Source organism: Mustela erminea, chromosome 20 (genome assembly GCF_009829155.1).
Source record: "Mustela erminea isolate mMusErm1 chromosome 20, mMusErm1.Pri, whole genome shotgun sequence".
In the NCBI taxonomy this organism is placed as follows: Eukaryota; Metazoa; Chordata; class Mammalia; order Carnivora; family Mustelidae; genus Mustela; species Mustela erminea.
In genome coordinates, this window is record NC_045633.1 from 13,460,777 (window position 1) to 13,481,176 (window position 20,400).

Genomic DNA, 20,400 nt, shown 5'->3' on the forward strand with positions numbered 1-20,400 from the left:
GATACGAGTGTCAAAGTGCAACCTTGAGGCCAAAGGAAGACAAGAGCCCAGTGCCTTTTTATAAGATTGCTGATCTGCCAACCGAAAGGTACAGGCTCAGGTTCTGCCCCCAGCAGGTCCTACCTCCAGGCTCCCTTTCTCCCTGGTTAGGACCTGAAAGCATCTCAAGTGGGGGAGGCAGGGAGGGGGGCTGGCGGGACTCTCTCTTGGTGTGTCCGGAAGAGTAACCTGGAGTGTCACTTCCCTGGAGTGATAATGCCTGGTGTCTCCTGGAGGCAAGACTTTGAAAGCTTGGTAAACACGACGGCAAGAACTGAAATAACTGTCATCACTGTTTAACACCTAAATTGTGTATATTGTGGCTGGGAAAGAAGCAAACTTGGCTGGTGGGTGTTGAGGAGGTTGTTCTCAGGATACCCAGGTTGTAAGGACATTGTGGGATGACTCACTGAGCTGACAATAAGGCACAGAGAGGAGAGAGATAAAAATTACAACAATAGCTGCCCAGATACGGAACGTATATTATGTGCTGGGTATTGCCACCAGATTATTTTTCTTACTACCTCTATAGGATAGGGACAGTCACATGACCTCATATCAACAAAGCAGACTCTTCCCTGGGGCTTTGACTCTTAAGCATAGTGATGCAAGCTCTTGGAACTACTGAGGTTTCTTTAATCGTACCTGAGTGAGACCACTGTGCTGCGTAATTTTAGGTGTTGACTTGCCTGGACCACTGGCTGCTGACATACCTGATCAGACATCACTCTGGTTTTGTCTGCGAGGATGTTTCCAGATGAGATTAACATTTGAGGGAACAGACTCTGTAGAGCAGATTGTCCTTCCTGATGTGGGTGGGCCTCAGTCAATCCACTGGAGGCCTGCATGGAAAAAAATAAATAAATAAAGACAGGGTAAGGGAGAATTTGCTCTCTGTTTCTGGTTGTTTTCAAGCAGGACACTGGTCTTCTGCATTGGTTTTCAGGACTTCACACTCAGCTTGGAATTACCTGACCAACTTTCTTGGGTCTCCAGCTTCTGGATGGCAGAATGTGGGACTTACCAGCCTCTAACACTGTGTGAGGCAATTCCTTATCAAAGAGTTGACCTTGAACAATCCAGGAGTCAGGGGGCACCGACCGCACAGTCAAAAATCCACATATAACGTCTGACTCCCCCACAAAATTAACTACTAAGGGTCTGCGGTTGACCTTATCGGTAACATTAACAGTTAACTAACACCTATTTTATATGTTATATATATTATATGCTGTATTATGTGTACAGTCACGTAAGCTAGAGAAAAGAAAATGTTAAGAAAATCCTGAGAAAGAGAAAAATACATTTACAGCAGTGTGCTGTATTTATTGGGGGGAAAAATCCATGTAAAGTGGACCAGCAGAGTTCAAACCCATGTTGTTCAAGGGTCCCCTGTAAATCTCTTATTGATAGAGAATAGATCATGGATAACAGATGATATAATAGACCGATCCATCCATCCATCCAGTAGATTCTCTGGAGAACCCTAATATAACGAAGAGGCTTGTGCCACCAAGGTCTTCGTACTTTGCCATTGTGTATTGTTTATTTGTGGTGTGTATTGTTGCTGGGGAAGAAGCAAATTTGGCTGGTGGGTGTTGAGGAAGTTGTTTTCAGGATACCCAAGTTGTAAAGACATTGTGGGATGACTCACTGAGCTCCTGGTAATAAGGCAGAGAGAGGAGAGAGATAGAAATGTTAACAATAGCTGCCCAGATAGGGACCGTGTATTATGTGCTGGTATTACCCAGACACATTGTACTGTCTACTTCTTAGATCCTGGAAGCTACTCCCTATTTTCCTAACTAATTCCTTTCTGCTTAAGCAATCTGGAACCAGATACTGTTGTGTATGACCGAACAACCATGGCTGATAATGTAATCCTAGTAGGGCAAATACTGTTCCTCTTTAAAAGGACAAATAAGTAAATAAAAAAGCAGAAAGCAAATGACGACTACAAGTCATAGACGTGGAATTATGTCACACAGCCAGTGAGCCGTAGAGCTGGGATTTGAACCCACCGTCTGCCTAAATCGAGAACTTGTACTCTTGAATTTTTTTCTTTGGGGTTGCGGTCAGTAAAATGACTGGAAACCAGGCTGAAGCCCTGTTGGTGGCTTTTGAGCTACAGAAACTCTCAGAGGCCGCTAACCTAGCTCAGTCTGGGTCTAGGAGGATGCCAGGGGGTCAAAGCTCTCATAGACCAAGGAATATCAGTTCTGATTTAGAGTCAAGTTGCCACATTGCGGATCTGCTGAGAATTGCTGGGGGTTCTGCCTCCTGAGGGACATGGGGAACAAAGTGTATGTGTTAACCCCACTTTGGGTGGTGAGTCTGTGACAGGACATTGCCAGCCTGGTTCCTGGACGTGAGACTGACCACATTTCATTTCTAAAAGGGTGTTGGATACAAATGGAATGATGAGAAACAGCATTTAAGCTGTTCCGCTTCTTTGAGGCCATTCCCATCTGTAAAACTCAGGTAATACAATCCCTAGCTAGCAACATAATCGTGAGAATTAATGGCGTGAATATTTGTGATGCACTTAGCGTGAGGACTGAAAAAATTCTCTGTATGGACAGTACAATATATAGTCACAGTACTTTTCAGTTATTTAGCAAGCATTACGTGCCACGTATTATCTTAGGTACTTTAAAAAAATATCTTACTGCATCATCACAAGTTGCAAAGAAGTAATTCTTATTATTATCCCCATTTCACAGCTAAAGAATCTCAAAAGGTTAAGTACTTCCTCGGGGTCACATTAGCTGTTAATTGGTGGCTATTATTTTTGCCATATGGAGAACAGTTCTCTAACAGTGCATAAATCCCGTGTAGACGTTGCACACATCCATCCACAAACACAGCCAGAGGTTGTTAGACAGACACAGCTGAATACACAAAGAAACACAGACACTACACAGTAAGTAGGCTCTTTGCATTAAAGAATCTCCTTCCCCAAACACTGTGTCATCTGCTGTCTTACTTCTTCCAGCATTCTACTCCTGATCTGAGAGATTAATGCTGGGCGGACGCTAGTACTGGTAAGGAAAATTTGTGTTCTAAGAGGGCCCACCAAGCCAGTAGGGTATCCCAGTCCCTGCCCCAGGGCCCTTCCAGGTTCTCCTTCCTGCCCTGCTTGTCACATGTGCCGAAAAGTGCCCCGTATACAGAAGTAGAAGTGTATACATGAACCCCCTTGCTTAGGCTCGGGGCTCAGACCTTTGGAGATCATTCTTCTCTGAGCCGTCCTATTCCTCCAAGATCTGTGTGTGGCGTGGTTCTCCCACAGGGAGAGCCAGTCCAGGTTCCATAACATTTGTGTTCCCTGACCAGGAAACTCAACTGCGCTGGCCCATTGTTGGCACCAGTTTGGGGGCAGCGACGGAACGAGGGACGGTGACAGAGAAGGCGCGCCCTGCCTCATTTTCAGCAGTCTCCCGCCCAGTCCTCTCAGACCGGCCCTGCTCTACTGCACCCGCCGGACTCCAGGAGACTTGGCAGGTGAGGACCTGCTCTGGATCTTGGATTACGGTAAGGCCTGGGGCCCCGGACCCAGGCAGACCCACCCATTGGGGTAGAAGGGAGCTTGATCACCTCCACGAGACCTGTTAGAGGTCTCACAGGTAGGGATTCTCAGGGAGGGAAGGTAGTAAGTGCTGAAGTGATGTGTGAGTGAATGTGCAGTCCGACCTGGCTACCTGCAGGCAGACTGACTCTGACTCCACAGGTGGGCACCCTTAAGGCCCCAGAAGCCTGCGGAGTCTGAGTGGGCCCATCTGCGATTCTGTGGTAAATGCACACAGTCTAGGGCAGCATCAGAATAGATTCCGATCGTAAGTCACAATGCTGAGCCCACTACGGCTAAGCCTCTCCTAAGCTCCTTCCAGACTGTGGCCAGACCGACACCTGAATGGTCTCTTTACCACAGGAGACACCCCCTTGTCTGTCTCTGCGTCACAGCACCTGGGGACATCACCATGGGGTCAGGGCAGAGTGAACCTACGGTTCTAGAGACCACGATCAAAAAATATCAAGAAGGAGTTTTGGGGAGACTATGGAGTCAGGATGCACCCTGGCAAACTGAGAATCCCATGGGAACTGGAATGGCCCACCTTTAATGTCGGGTGGCCTTCAGAAGGGGCATATCCCAACGGTTCGTTGAGAACGAGGAGTCGTAACAGGAGAACCAGGACACCCTGACCAGTTCCCGTACATCGACTCCTGGCTAGAAATTGTCCAGACCCTTCCCTCTTGGGTGCGATTCGCTTGCAATAGGCAGGGACAGGCGAGGGTCTTAGTTGCCTCATCCAAGCGGCCCAAAGAAGACCGCCAGAAGCCCCAGCCTCCGCAGATCCTAGCTGGAGATCCCGAGGATGAACAGATCCTGCCCCCTCCATATGCACCCCCAAGGCCAGCTGCACCTGGCCCTCCAAGATCCTAGCTGGGCTCTCTCCTCCTCGGCCCCCATGAGTCCATGAAATGAGCTCATGTTCAGAATGAAAGTAGGGGGCTGACCAGTGACTTCTATGGTTCATACTGGGGCCGAGCACTCTGTTGTCACCTCCCCAGTGGCCCCTTTCAGTAAAAGGACTATGACCATCCGTGGGGCCACTGGGATGTGGGCCATACAACAACCCCTTTGCCAGGTTCGTCAGTGTGAACTCGGGGGGCACAAGGTCCGACATGAATTCCTTTATCTACTTGATTGCCCCATTCCCCTCCTGGGTCGAGACATACTCTCCAAGCTTGGGGCTCAAAGAACTTTTGAGCCCCCCCGGGCACACCAGCCTCCAAGTGAACCCAAGGCAAGAGATAGGGGCCCTGACTAGCAATTACCATGCCGAGGGAAGAAGAATGGAGGCTATTGTGTGCCCAGGCCCAACCGAGCAGCCCGCTGGAGTTCAGGCTCGCCTTCCCTTCAGTGTGGGCTGAAGACAACCCACCCGGACTAGTCCCAAATCAGGCCCCATCATTGCTGAAATGATCCCGGGAGCCCAACCCCAGAGGCGAAGGCAATAGCCCCTTCCACAAGAAGCTAAAATTGGCATCCAAGAACATCTGGCCAACCTCAAGGAACCAGGTATCCTAGTCAAATGCCGGTTGGCCTGGAACACCCCATTCCTGCCAGTTATGAGGCCAGGAGGGGATGGTGACCAGCCATCAACAAGGCAGCCATCTCCCTGCACCCAGTCGTCCCAAATCCACAGACTCAGCCAAATCCGTTCCCTTGCCTAGATTTAAAGGATGCTGCCTTCTGCCTCTACTCAGCTCCCCAGAACCAGCCACTGTTTGCCTTTGAATGGACTGAACCGGATACTGGACACCAGATGCAACTGACTTGGACACGCCTCCCGCAGAGATGTAAAAACTCATCAGCCCTCTTTGGGGAGGCGCTGGCTGCCGACCTTGACCTTGCCGGCTTCCCCAGAGATGCCGCACAATGCCCCCTCCTCCAGGATGTGGATGATCTCCTCCTCACCAGTGACATACAAGAAGACTCACAAGAAGCCAGTGCACAAAACGCACAAAGGCCCTCCTGCAGCTCCGTTCAGACTCGGGCGGGATACCCAGGCTCCTGGAGGAAGGCACTAATCTGCCAACAGCAGGTCCAATACTTTGGTTTCCTCGTCACCCAAGGAAAGAGAGAAGTAGGGCCGGAGAGAAATAAGTCATCACATCCTTGCCACAGCCCCAGGCGAAAAGGGGCCTATGAGAATCCTGGGGGCTGCAGAATCCTGCCGCCTCTGGATCCCTGGGTTCTCAGCAATAACAAGACCCCTCTATGATCCCTTACGGGGGCCAGATCGAGACCCCCCTGCCTGGACTGAGAAAGCAGAAGCCGCCTTCACAGAGATAAAGGCTGCCCTGGCGCCGGCGCCGGCTCCAGCTCTGGGACCGCCAGATACAGAAAAACCCTTCAACCTCTTTGAACGTGAAAAAGAAAAGCTAGCACAGCGCACTCACCCAGACTGTTGGGCCCTGGCAATGACCAGTTGCGCATCTGTCAGAGAAGCTGGAGTCCGTGGCAGCAGGATGGCCCGCGTGCCTTAGGGCGCCAGCGGCCACAGTCCCGCTCGTCAAGGAGGCAGAGAAGCCCACCCTGGGACAAGAACTTAACATCAGGGTCCCTCATGCCATGTGCCCCTCATGAAAACACAGGGGCATGGCTTCCTTTCTAACTCTCGGCCTACACAGTACCAAGTACCTCTGTAAAAACCCACTGGTCCCCCCTCGAGACGTTAAGGACATTAAACCCTGCAGTGTTTCTCCCACAGAAGGGAGGAAACCAGACCCTGATTGCTCTGAGGTAACTGGTGAAGTCTCCAGGAGCTGTCCAGACCTACAGGATCAAGCCGTAAAGAATCCAGAGTTCGCACTGTTCAGTGACGACAGCAGTGACCTATAAGAAGGTGCTGGAAGGCAGGCTATGCAGTGACCACAACCACTGATGTCCTAGAAGCTAAGGCATTACCAGCTGGACGGTCAGCACAACAGGCTGAACTGTATGCCTTAGTCCAAGCCCACACCCTCAATGAAGGCCAGCGGGTCAGCGTCCACACTGACGCCTGGAACGCCTTTGCTGCTGGGCCTGTCCAGGGGGCTCCATCTACGAAGAGAGGGGCCTCCTGACCGCCGCAGGAAAAGCTGTCAAAAACAAAGAAGAGATACTGAAACTCCTCGAAGCTGTCTGACTTCCAGAGGAAGTAGCAATCCTGTAGGGTCAAGAACCCCAGAAAGGAGATGACCCCACAGCACAGGAAATTGTCTGGTAGTCACAGCGAGTGAGGACACGGACAGAGTCCCTTACCTCACCATGGCCCTGACACTCCCGGAAGAAGTCCCTCTGCCCAGTGACACTGAAAAAAAAAAAAAAAAAATGGGCCATGGCTGGGGGGCCCCCCTGGCTGAAAAGGGGTGGTGGGTGATGCCAGGGCATGTCTTCTTTCCCACAACAGGAGGGCATCTAGTCAAGGAATACCACCGACTCACCCATCCAGGAAACCCTGCATTAGCGGCCTCCTCCAGAAGCACAACGACATCAGCCAGCTGCTAGCACTGCGCCGGGCCACCAGTGAGCCATGCAAACGTGTGCTAAAAATATAATGCCCGGCCTTCCCCACGGCCCCTGCCGGGTGCCCAGAGGATGGGAGCAACCCCTCTCGATGATCTAGAAATAGACACATGCCCCCGAGCAGGGGGGACTCTCCTAGTAATAGCGCGCGTGTTCTCTGTGTGGGTCAAAGCCTTCCCGAGCAGGACGGAGACGGAACGAGGCTGGGAAGTAGCTAAAGTCCTATTGCGAGAGATCTTGGCCCGGTTCGGCCGGCCGTGACCAGTCCATAGTGACGACAGGCCCGCGTTTGTAGCAGACACTGCCCAGTCTTGACCAGGTCTCTTCATATCACCTGGAGACTCCACACCGCTTACCGGCCCCAAGGTTCAGGGAAAGTTGAGCAAACGAATCGCACCCTCGAGGCAACCTTAGCAAAGCTTTGTCAGGAGATCGGCCTGCCGTGGCCAGATCTGCTATCCCTAGTTCCCCTGTGTGCCTGCTGCATGCCTGGGATGCTAGGTTTCTCCCCTTGCGAATTAGGATACAGACAGCCTCCCCCGTGACTGGGGAGCCTTCCAGGAGACTGACATCAGGTTGGAGATAAATAAAAGAGCAGATCCAGACCCTGGGAGCCACCCTAAATAAATTACAAAGATCTACCACTGAGAGGGCCCCGATCACCTTGGGTCTCAGGTATAGTCCTTCCAGACAGGGGACTTAATCTAGGTCAAAGATTGGAAGAAAGATCCCCTCAAACCGCAGTGGACAGGGCCCCACACTGTTGTTCTAACCACCCCTACTACCCTCAATGTCTCAGGTGTCACCTCATGGGTCCCTCCCTCCAGAGTGAAGAAAACGCATCATTCGGACGAGGAGTTACACCAACAGGAAGTTCAGCCAGACCCCGGCGACCTGCTCTGGCTTCACCTTCAATGGAACCCCACTGACTAATGGACATCTGCTGGCTGTGACCCCTAGCTCTCATCGGCGTGATATCCCTTATTTTAGGAGTCGGACTGTACACTGTTGCCCCTTCTGACTGGACTTTCCTCCGAGACTTGCTATTACTGTTGCTTATTGGGTTGCCTTACAATGTATTGTTATATCTCCCTGCTTACAAGGCTTCCTCACCCTCGCCTTCCTCCCTGGTACCCCCGGGGGACCTCCATGTTCCTGCATAAAGTCAGACAGTTGGGGCACTGGGTTCAGTGCTCACATCTACATGCCTGCCAACATAAGGCCACCCTCCGCATGAATAATGGGAAAAGATAATTGGACCAGGCAAATAACGAACACCCAGCGGAGCTGTAAAATTAGCGGTAACAAGGCCACCACTGTTGGCTGGACCTATCTAACCCACTGTGGGTTGTCAGATGGAGGAGGAGTTCAGGATCGGGCATGAAGAGAAGACAAAAATGTTAAACAGGACTTCAAGGCCGTAACTAAGGGGACAGCCTGTAATGGCATTGACCTTTTGGGTCTTCAGCAGTTAACCCAAGTCCTAGCCCCCGCTCCCCACGTTGGCTGGTTCCTTGAGGCAGCCTATGCATTGATCAGGGAGACTAGCAGTCATGCTGGCTTTGCTTACCCTCGGTTCTTAAAGCCTATAGCGGAACCCCAGTGCCTGCATAGTGGGACCTGGACCAGGAGACTGGGACTAGCATGACCCAGAACCCAAATGAATGGACTGGCCCTGTAGCATTCCACATTCAGCTCCGCCCCACCAAAGACAACATCCCCTTGCCTGACCAGTCTTGAAACTGGGAACCTTAGCTACGGTAAATCCTAGCCCAGCTTTGCTCCAGTAATCACACCACCAACCACTCCAAAACTTACTGTGCCCCCTCCACGGGCTTCCTTCTGCGGGGAAATACAGCTTTCCAGTGCCTCCACGGAAACAGGGCAAGCTTGTGCGTGCCCATCTTGCTCACCCCTGACATCTCTGTCCGATCTGATCAGGAAGTTGAAGGGGCTCTCAGCCCCCACCCAAGCAGGCAGAAATGAGCAGCTATGGTTCTTTTCAGTGCAGGGACACTCTCGGGTCTCCAAGCAGCAGGCTTAGGCACCTCCTTCCATTTCTTCCACAAACTCTCCCAGGGGCTAAATGAGGACATGGGAAGAGTTGCAGAGTCCCTCCTTTCGCTACAAAGCCAGATAAATACCCTAGTGGCAGTCACCCTCCAGCACCCATGGGCCCTAGACCTGCTCACAGCCAAGAAGGGAGGGACATGTGACTTCTTAAGGGAAGAGCGTTGCTACTAGGTACCTCCATCGGGCATAGTAACCACAAAAATTAAAGATTTAAAGGAAAAAAAAAAGAAAGAGCTAGAACCGTGGGGAGTGGGAAGATTTGGCCGATGGACCCTCTGGCTACTCCCTTTGGCTGGGCCTCTTCTCTCCATCGTCCTCCTCATCACTGTGGGCCCCTGTGTACTCAATACCCTCAATGTTGAGAGAAAAGATGGTCACCAGGCAAGCCACTGCTCGTGTATTCGCTCGGCAGGGCTACAGATCCGTAGTAGATGAAAATGGTACCTTCCCAACTAGGTGTTGAAAGGGGCATCCAAGGGGGCAATGATAAGGAAAATCTGTGTTCTAAGATGGCTCACCAAGCCAGCAGGGAATCCCAGTCCCTGCCCTGGGGCCCTTCCAGGCTCGTCTTCCTGCCCTACTAACGGCGCATGCTAAAAAGTGCCACAGATACGGAAGTAGAAGTGTCTAAGTGACCCACCTTGCTTGTGCTCGGATGGGCTCAGACCTTTGGAGATCATTCTTCACTGAGTCCTTCGGTGTCAAATAAACCTTCTGTCCTCCAAGATCTCCACCTGCCTCTTGGTTCTTCAGTTGGGGGTTCCAGTCCGGGTTCCGTAACAGTACAGGTTTATTACAGTACTTTTCCCAGGGTACTTGAATTTTAACGAATGGTGGACACCATAGTGCCTAAATGTGTCCTTCAGGGAAATGTCAGGCCTATAGTAGGAAGACAAAAGAGAGACTCCTGAGGAAAGATCATTAATTCATTCAAGGCAGTGTTAGTGTTCACTAGCCATGACCACCTCCTGTGCAAGGCTCCAGAGAGAACACCACAATGACAGAGGCATGGTCCTTGACCTCCCGCATATCAGAATCCATTAGAGTGACAACTGATCTTAACCATGTCCTCCTAATGCCACCTATAGATGGACAGAGATCATCGCAATCTGGGGATTGTCATTCCATTTAGAATCCTCATCGGGGATGCCCAGAATCCTGGAGCCGTGTTGCCCAATAGGGTAGCCACTAGCTGCATGGGCTAATTATGTTTGAATATAAATGTATTAAAATGAAGTAAGTTAAAAATTCAGTTCTGGTTTATGCTAGTCTCATTTTAGGTGTTCAGTACTTCCAACTGGCTAATGGCTGAGGCTTACCATCTTGGAGGGGGTGAATAGAGAGTATTGCCATTATTGCAGAGATTTTGAAGGGTACCAGGCTAGAATACCAAAGAACGACAACAGTTTAGAGATATTTAAATTCTAGTCTCCTCATTGTACAAATGGTGAAACTGAGGCCCAGGGAAGGCTGGCCAGAGAATGAGTCCACAGTCTAGTTACAAATCAAATCTTCCAGCACCTTTGCCGGATAATATCTCCACCCTGTGCCCTGCCCACCCAGTCGTCCCTCACAAACCAAGGGTAAGGACTCACTGACCTTCATATTTAACATTGCTGTGCCTACCCCAGGGTTAAGAGTCGACCTTCAGAAGAAGCCCTTCTCCAGGGGTGATCTTGATATCTCTCCAGGAGGTTGTGTGTTTGTCCCCATAACTACAAAACAACACCCCAGCGAAGCTTCCCTTTCTGTCAGGCGATGAACTTGGTGTGCATTCTCTCTTTGAAGCCTCTCCAGCAACCCAAAGAGTTGGGATCCTTATTACAGATCAGGAAACCAAAGCCCAGAAAGGCGACTGACCTGACTGAGGTCCCCAGCTACAAAGAGAGGAACCTGAATTGGAACTCAGATCTTTGGAAGCCAGAGCTCAAGGCTGTTTGCTTCCAGTCGAACCTACCACTGCATTTTAAAGCTTTGCTTTCACAGGATAAGAAGCGATTATAATTGCAAAGCTCCCTCTTTCTTGGCCTTGCTTCAAATTCAAATACCAAAACAAATGTAAAACCAAAGTTTAAACAAGAACCAGCCCTCCTGGAAAAGCCACACGTGTTGGGTTCCTTGCCCCTCCCCCCCATTTTTTTTTTAAATCAGCTCTTGTGCACTGCAGTCTCCGGAAACAGTGTCCATAGGGCCCAGAAGGACCCAGAAAGAGCATAACTGGGAGGCCCCATGGCTGAGCTACTGGTCTCCTGCCGTAAACTCAGGGCTGCCCTCTGGCAAGGAAGGGAAAGGGTTAAAAATCCCATCTGGAGTACCCTCCCCATCAATGGGCACAGGGACCCATCCCCAGCCCTGGTGTCAGGAGGAGAGAAACAAAAGGCAGAAGGCGCACTTGGAAGTTGGGCCCTTTCCAACCACAGCTTCAGCTGTGCCATTTCAGATCTGTGTCAGATCTGTTACTCCTGTGTCAGCACAGTTACTCCTGTGCGGTGAAGTGTTACGTCTCTTATTCACGTGGGGTTTACCTCTTGGTGTCGCTTTGACGACTGCCGTATGGGTTTGAGAGTTCTCCCCGCAGGTCTCTTAAGGGCAGGGGAAATGCAGCCGGCTGGAGAGTTTGTTCTGCGAAAATCAACACAGTGAAATGAGACCACAGGGACCTCCTGAGTCCTAATGAGAGCCCGAGGCTGGGGACGTAGACCGGACTTCCATCATGGAGGGCTCTGAATGTGAGCTGAGGAATGTCACCTTGGTCTAGGAAGTGAAGAGGATGGTGGGAACAGGTTGTTTGTTTTATTTTTAGCAGAAAATTCTCATGGTCCCGGTTTATCTGATCATTTTGCAAACAGGAGGCACCTACTAGGTGCCGTCTACTCTTCTTGGCCCTGGGAATTTGAGGACCAACCAGACAGACAGTGGCAGGTCAGGTTGTGACGGGACTTACGTACATCCAGAGTAAGTGTTCTCCGCTGGGGACCATACTGCACCCTCCTGGGACATCTGGAAATGTCTGGAGGTGTTCTTAGATTTCATCATTAGCGGGGGAGTGGTATTGGCTACTGGCTTCTAGAAGTAGGTGCCAAGGATGCAGTTAATACTCTACAATGCACAAGACAGCCCCCACAACAAAGAATCAGCAATGGTACAGAGGCTGGGAATCCCTGACCTACTAAGTAATAAATTCATCAATGATACGACACACAGAAGTGTTCCCCCTTCTGCCACAGTGCTGGGCACAGAGTGTGTAAATAATAGATCAAATTTTAAAAGGTGCTAGTGGGATGGCTTTAGAAATTATCCATTTATATACCAATGTGAGATAATAGGTATTTCAGACAAAAAATTTGAGAAAAAAAAAGTTTTCCCCCAAGGGAGAGCTCCAGAAAATCAAATGTGAGGCATTTCCAGTTTTAGCGACACCAGCTCCTTCTGGGAAAGCAATGATTCGTGAAGCTCTAGGGGTCAGGAAGATTCTGGGACAGACAGCCATAGTCTTTGAAGTTAGCTGTGTGGGGAACAAGCAGCAACCACCATTATTAAACACTGAATCCATGCAAGATACAATGGGTCATCTCAGGCATCCCCCCCAACAACCCAGGGATGTAAGTGTGTTGGGATCTCCATTCTACAGATAAAGGAACAAAAGTCCAGAGAAGGTAAGTAACTAGCCCGGGGTCACCCAGCTAGTAGGCAGAACCAGCTTGGGAGAGAAAGCAGGTTGGCCCCGGAACCTATATTCTTGACCCAGATTTCCTCTTCTGGAACTCTCTCCTGTGCACGGTATTGAGAAAACACTACACTAATGAGCATTCCCTGCCCTAACCCACAGCAGGCCAACAAAGAGATTGTCCTGGGACACTGACTCTTGAATTTTGTGACAACAGATTCAAGAAAAATAAAGAGAAGGTGTGGATACAGATCCAACAGATGCTTGAAGCTTCCCTGGTATCTAGACGTGTCGTGTAGCCCCAAGCCCCACTTCCCTGTGTCTTCTGCAAGCTGCCCCATTCTCATCAGTGAACTACCCCTTTTGTTTATAGGTCATTGGTAGTTTCTGTTGTTTGCAACCACAGAATTCGTGGACCGGGTGGAAAAGATCCAGGAAGGGGACTCTGGACCTCCTGGGTTCTGCTGGCCTCTGGAGGTCTGGACGGAGTCAGTCTGTGGAGCAGGTAAGGCTGGAAGGTTGAAGACAGGCCTCAGGCTCAATGGGGAGAAGGAGCAGGAGGAGGAGGGGCAGGAGGCAGCAGGCTTCCTGCCTTCGGTTCAAGGAGAACTGATGACTTTCAGCCTGTTGGAAGCCCATGGGCGCCCATCAGGCTGCTGGGGTTTTAACCTTGCCTCTGTCTTGCTAGGTGTAGAACTTGAAACATGTTATTTAATGTCTCTGGCCAAGTTTCCCCTTCTTGAAGGGGGTGTATCTTAGTATCTGCTTTGTGGAGCTGATGGGAGTCCAAATGAGTTAATGGTGTATTTCATCGCTTCTATGGCGCACATATCATCTCTGACACTGCAGTGTGGCTCACAATTGATGGTGGGTCATCAATTATTGGATGGAGTGGGTATTTTTTTTTTTTCCCCCTTGGCATAAAATACAAGTGTGAGCCATGGGTGTCACCTTAGATTCAGTGACGTAGGATGGCTGGACTGTCCTACCAGCTTCAGATACTAGGAATTATGATTTCTGTTGACACCACCAGCTCCCAGTACTCAGTAACTGTGGGCTTAAAGAAGATCCCTCATGAATTCGAGCCTGACCCCGAACGTGTATTTGAACACTTGAACCCAGTGAAAATCAAAGAGAGGTCATCCAGTTACCATCCTGGGGAGAGAGGTCGTCACAAACCTACAGACAGAATCCCCTAGCCAGGAAGAAACAGTGAAACTCTGGTTGTAAGAAATCACTCTGGACAGGCTGTCTGTGATTTCAGGGCGCTTGCGCAGTCCTGTGTCTTCTTTGTTCCGCAATTTACAATACAAAACCATCCCCCTCTACCTCTGCTTCCTGCCCACCAGTGAACCATTCAGACTGGGGCGGGGGGGAGGGGGCACCGCTCACCAGTGAGCAAGTGATCGCTTTGTACCCAGGCTCTGCCTGACCAGTAACAAGCTCCTTCCCAGTGCCATCACTCAGCTTCAGCTTGGCCATGCCATGGGGGCCCTTGGAACTCTCTGGATTGTCCTTCTTGTAACTGTTCACATTTCAGCACTCTTTACCAGACTTCATTTACTCTATAGATTTGATTGCAAGTGTGCCTGTAGTTCATCTGGGCATTTTAATCAGTATTCACCCATGTTAAATAGTTGACCCGGGAGAGGGGAGATAGAGCGCAAAGACTAAACCACGTGAGCTCGCGTCTCTACTCCTAAACATGCGACCTCCCTCCTTAGGAAAGCCATCCAACGCCTGCCAGCTTCAATGACCTCATCTGTAGCATGTCCCAGGCACTATTTCATGCACCGAGCATAAAATAATTTACTTAATCCCAGCAGCCATCTGTGAGGCGGGAGCCCTATTAACATCCTCATATTAGAGGTGACCAAAAGGATGCTTCTAGACGTTCCCTAACTTGCCCAATTACACAGCAAGACTGTAGCAGAGTGTCTCCAGAGCCCATGCTCCTAACCACAGTTCTGTTTTCTCCCAAACCTATTAGAAACACATCCTTGATGGCCAGAAAATGAAGGTCCGATTACACGAGACAATGAACGTGAAGCATATAGCTCAGTACTAAGCTTTAGGTGTATAATAACAGTTGGCTTCTGCTGGGACAGCTCCCATTTATCAAACAGTCCTCACAGCACACTGAGCTATGTCCCCAAACATGCAATCTCTCTCATCCTCATCGGACACGGGAATAATTATTACGTTCCTTTTGAAGACAAGGAGCTAAGTTCAGGGAAGTTTCATTACAAGTGACTATGGTACAAAATAGACCTGGCACAATACAGGCATTGTGCTAGGGGTGGTTTGCCCCAGGGCACACAACCATCGAGAAGGCAGGGCTCCCTGACTCTAAGACCCTCCTCTCTCCATGAGACCCCTGGCTCCAACCTCTATGTGCCGAGGACGCAAAGCATCACTTTAAGGGGACCAAGCAAGTTGGGGTGGTGGGGGGGGGCATTGGGATCAAAGAATAAGGAACTGTTCCCATCTCAGAGCAAACCACTCTAGCATTGATCCTAAGATGTCAGAGCAAGAAGGGAGCTCGGTGATCATTTAGTTCCAGCCTTGTCTTCACAGTAGAAGGGAAGCTGGATTCCTGCCCAAGGGACACAGCTCATTAGCAGAGCTGGAGCAGAACCCTGTGGCTTCTGACTGCCAGCCAAACTATCCTTTTTGCTAGCCACTCAACACGAAGAGAGGACAGCAAGCTGCACCGATAATATTTCGTTTATTTTGGCATTACAAAAGCTGTGCATGTTTGCCATAGAAAATTGGGAAAATACGGAAATGAAGAAAGTTGTGACAAAAATAAAACGATCCTGTTTCCCACCACCCAGGGAGCTGTAGATAACTTGGCATGTTTCCTTCTAGGCCTTCCCTTTGCATAGCTTTTTGTTTGTTTTGGTTTTCGTTTTTATATACTTGTGAATGCACTGTGTATACAATTTGTTACCAGCCTTCCCACTTACATTATAAATATTTTTCCATGTTATTGCGGACGCTCCATAAACATTTTTTTTTTCTTTTCAGTAATGAAATGCAGTAGTCCCCTGCCCTATTCCTACTTTCTGCCCACATACACACACCTACAGAGATCCCCCTGGAAACCAGTTTTAACCATTTGCCTTTGAAGTTTTTCTACTGTAATTTCCATGTGGCTAAATAGTATGTGATCTCTAGATTCCTCTACTTCGACAAAGATCTGTTGGTTTCCTGCTATGATGGATGGGAGCTGGACACACGCTGAATTATGCTAGCTCATGGGGTGGATGGGGCAGGAGGAAATGTTAAGGAGATGTGTCTTTGGGATGCTTGGAATGTCTTTGATCTGGGATGTCTGCCTGAGACCCATGCTTAGGGAGACACTGGCTGACCTCCTGTCCACCAATTCTCCTGCCTAAATGATGTCCCTTAAATAATGTCACCTCAGGACCCTCAGTGTGATGGTTATACGGGATGAAGAAAGACCAGACGTCGTTAGCATGGCTACCAGTCTCCCGTCCTGCCATTCTAATGCAACAAACACCGACACCTGAAATTGACACGGACTTTGCTTCTACTTCCCCACTTGTAAGCACCAGAACAAGATTTTTTCCCCCCAGAGGATGGGCCTCTGGAACAAAGACTCCTTTGCCAAATAGAATAGTTCATACAATCTGCTGCTTTGGGGTTAAAAAGTCCTAGAATATCCTATTCCTTTCTTCACTATCCTATTATTCATGTGGTGCCTCAAAATAATTATTTTCTGAAAGGATCTGAGCGTCCCAGATGCACTCGGAATGTCACGAAAGAGCGGAGAAAACGAGCATTAGGTGGAGCCCCCAGCAAGACCAGAAAACAAATGGCCCCCGGGCCTATGATTTTGTCACCCAGAATAAACACAGTGAGCTTCCTAAAAGCAAGTACATTTTATGTACGGGGAAGTCCAGCTTTAATTGCTGGCGAGACCATTAATCGTCCTCACCTAATCACGGAAATAAGCCCATCTAAATTACTCTGGAAAATCCCAACTCACTGGGTGCATGAAAAGGAGGGTCTTTTTTTTTTTTTTTAAAGGTAAAACATTTCAAAGTCCCTTTTATAAAGTGGCAAAACCTGCTTTCTGTTCATTCCCTCTCTATTAAAGGTGTCTAAACAACTTATCGGTGCCTGTAAAGAGAAAGGGCAGGAAAAAAGATCGAGTACAGATTGAATAAAAAACTTAGAGGGTTATTACATTAGAACTATAATTCAAACAGGCGTTGGAAAAGAACGTTTGTCTAATTAGTCATTGTAATCAGGTATCTATGGGAATAAGTGTTAATGCTTGGAAGAGACGGCCAATTAATCATGTCTACAGTCAGCATAATGGCTGGCATCAGGCCCCATGCTTTTTAGACTCCTGTACAGCAAATACAAAACCTGCCGCTATCCTGTGCTTTTTGTAGAACAGAAGGCACATCCTCTTTCTGCACCGTGAGGCTCTTGTGATAGCCCCAGATGTTGGAATCCGCAAAGCCTCAACTTCTAGCCACGGGAAAACGAAGGCAGAAAGTATGGGGCGAGCACACAAAGGGCCACGCCACTCAGGAATGCGCGATATTCCCAATCAATGGCATTTCCCAACGTGATTGCAAGGTGCCAAGCAGTGGACGAAGTTCTGCGCCTGTATTCGATCATTTACTCCTTGCAGCAACTTTGGCCTAAAGGTGCCATTGTTCTCACTTAAACGATGAAACTGAACTTCAGAGCCGTTAAATTACTCGTTCAAGTTTGCACAGATGGTGCCGGGGACTCAGACGCAAGCCAATCTGTCTCCGAGGTGACAAGGAGTCCAGGGAACCGTTATTCAGAATGGAGTTGGGAGGCCAGCAGGGGGAGCTCTCACGCCCTAGCACTCATCCGTCACAGACCCAAACCCCACGGAACGAGAGGCGCCTTGCATAGGGCACTACTTGAGCTCCTACTTTCCCACCGCAGCAGGAGGAAGAAAGGCTTTCCTTCTGCCTCAGCAACAGCCCAGCCAATGAGAGACCGTCACAACTCAGCTAAGGAGAAGCCGGTAGACTTGGAACAACCACTTTATTCCAACCCCACCCCTGCCCACGCCCTTTCCTGTATGGAAGAGCAGCCCGCTCCTTTATTCGCCATGCTTTGCTGCAACTTGCTGGCCATACCTTGCAATTTTCTGCTATTCCGGGATAAACCCGTATTTGCGGATGAAGCAACTGGCAGTTTTATCTTTTCAAGCTAACGACACCATGGAGCCGTGTTTATCATGTGTTAAAGGACACAGAATGACACTTCTGGATGAAGTGTAATTGTTTCATTCGTAAATATTGGAGTACCTGCTATGCTCTGGGCACTGGCATGAAGACACACACGTATTTGTATACACACATGAGTATGTGCATGTATAGGCTTAAGACAGGTCCACATACCCCTTGATTTTTCTCATTTCTAATGAGAATAAAGCAGAGGCGATAGTATGTGTCTTAGGAGACTGAACTATTAACAGCCCTCCAACCTCCCGATTATTCTGTCTTGACTTGCTTTGCTCTGAGGAAGTTTACATGTGGAGCATCTCCACGGAGAAGCTCATGTGGGGAGAAAATGGGGTGCTCCGGCCAACAGCCCTGTGCAAGGGCCTTCTTGGAAGTGGATCCTCCCGCCCCATGCAAGCCTTCAGATGACGGTGGCCACGGCTAACACCTCGACTGCAATTTTGTGAGAAACCGTGAGCAGTTTCTAATCAGTAACACTAGTGGGTGTGTATGTCATCGAGGAGTGTTCAAAGACAGCTAAAGAACAACAACCCAGAACTTATCTGGGACCTGTTCCAAAGGCTCGCTGCTCTCCATGGTCACTTTCCTGTGGTCTCCATCTTAACTGATGGCACAATCACCCATCCGTCAATCACAAAACCCCAGGTCATCCTTGACTCCACCATGTGTCTATTCCACAATTCCTACAAATTGGTCACCAAATCATGATAATCCTACTTCCGGTATCCTAAATGGTCTTGCTTCCCACCTTTTAACACTCAGGCCTCTTTAATTGTTTTAAAAAAAAAAAAAAAAAAAAGACTTTCTAGCATCTACTTAGTGAACTCCTACGCATATGTCAATGCCCCAGAACTCTTCATTAACACTGGATCCCCTCTACCAGCCCTGTGCGTTGCACACACTTCCATTTTAAATCATTCCCTTTTCATCCTACTAGCCCATGAGTTCCTGGAGGATAGAGACTGTATCTCGCCCTCTCAAGCTCTCCTGTCTTTAGCAGGGACCCACAGAATTGTGCTTTGAAAACACGACTGTACCGATTATGTTTCTGTGTAACAACTTATCCCACACCTGGGTGGCTTAAAACAATAAAATATGTATTACCTCCTAGTCTTCTGTAGGTCAGGAATCCAGTGTGATCTAGTTGGTTCATCTGACTCGAGGTCTCTCATGAGTTTGCACTCTTCATCTCAAGGTCCAACTGGGGGTTAGTCCGCTCCCAGGCTCAGTCATGTGGCTGTTAGCAGCCCCCAAGTCCTCACTGCCATGTGGACCTCTCTATGGGGTGGCTTCCATCACAGCAACTGGATTCCATCAGGGCAAGCAAAGGAGAAAAGTAGAGAGAGAGAGAAGGTGAGCAAGGGGGAAACCAGTCTTCGCAATGTAAGCTCAGAAGGCACATCCCAGGGGCACCTGGGTGGCTCAGTGGGTTGAGCCTCTGCCTTCAGCTCAGGTCATGGTCTCGGGGTCCTGGGATTGAGCCCCGCATCGGGCTCTCTGCTCAGCGGGGAGCCTGCTTCCCCTTCTCTCTCTGCCTGACTCTTTGCCTACTTGTGATCTCTCTCTCTCTCTCTCTGTCAAATAAATAAATAAAATCTTTAAATTAAAAAAAAAAAGAAGGCACATCCCATCACTTCGTCATCTATTAGAAGCAGGTTACCATGCCAGCCCTAAGAGGGGATTACACGAGAGCCCGAGCGCCTGGAGGCGGGGCTCACCAGGAGACATGTTAGGAGGTGCCTACCTTGAGTATCTTAACCTTGTGTCTCAGAACAGGTCCAGCCTTGGTGTTCTTCGCCTGCCTTCTCTAACACCATCTTCAGCTCCTCCTGCCATCCGCCCCTCCCGATGCCTCTGCTCCTTGGCAATCAGTGAATGAACAGCAGCCTTTCTGTAGACTCAATTCATCGCTCATTTATTCCGTATTTCAGTCCTGGGCATGCCTCTTAACCTCATTAATGTTCCAGCTCCCCATCTGTAAAATGGGGCTAATAGGAGAACTGGCTTCATAAGGTTGTTGTGGGAATGAAAATGCACACAAAAACTTGTAGCACAGTTCTCAAGACCATGTCACTGCTCAATAAACAAAGGGAACCTTTTATTATTGTTATTACTATTACTAGTTTGTCCACAAACATCAAGGTATCTAAAAACCAGCTTCTTCTGTTCAGTTCATACTTGGCATCAAATTCTACACTCTTGCCAACTTGATTTAGTGTGTGCATTTGTGTTTTCCTTCAATTACCAAAAACCAAAACTATCTTTAGTAAGTAATAATAATT

General features: G+C 49.1%; 1 long non-coding RNA gene across 1 annotated transcript; it reads right to left on the reverse strand.

The window, feature by feature from the left end:
• Nucleotides 1-265: 265 nt before the first annotated feature.
• Nucleotides 266-20,133, reverse strand: LOC116581497. Its single transcript, XR_004282076.1, has 5 exons — nucleotides 19,863-20,133; nucleotides 19,223-19,422; nucleotides 11,713-11,809; nucleotides 9,828-10,066; nucleotides 266-881 (listed from the first exon to the last, which is right to left on the reverse strand). It is a non-coding gene; the product is annotated as an uncharacterized LOC116581497 (long non-coding RNA).
• Nucleotides 20,134-20,400: the final 267 nt, after the last annotated feature.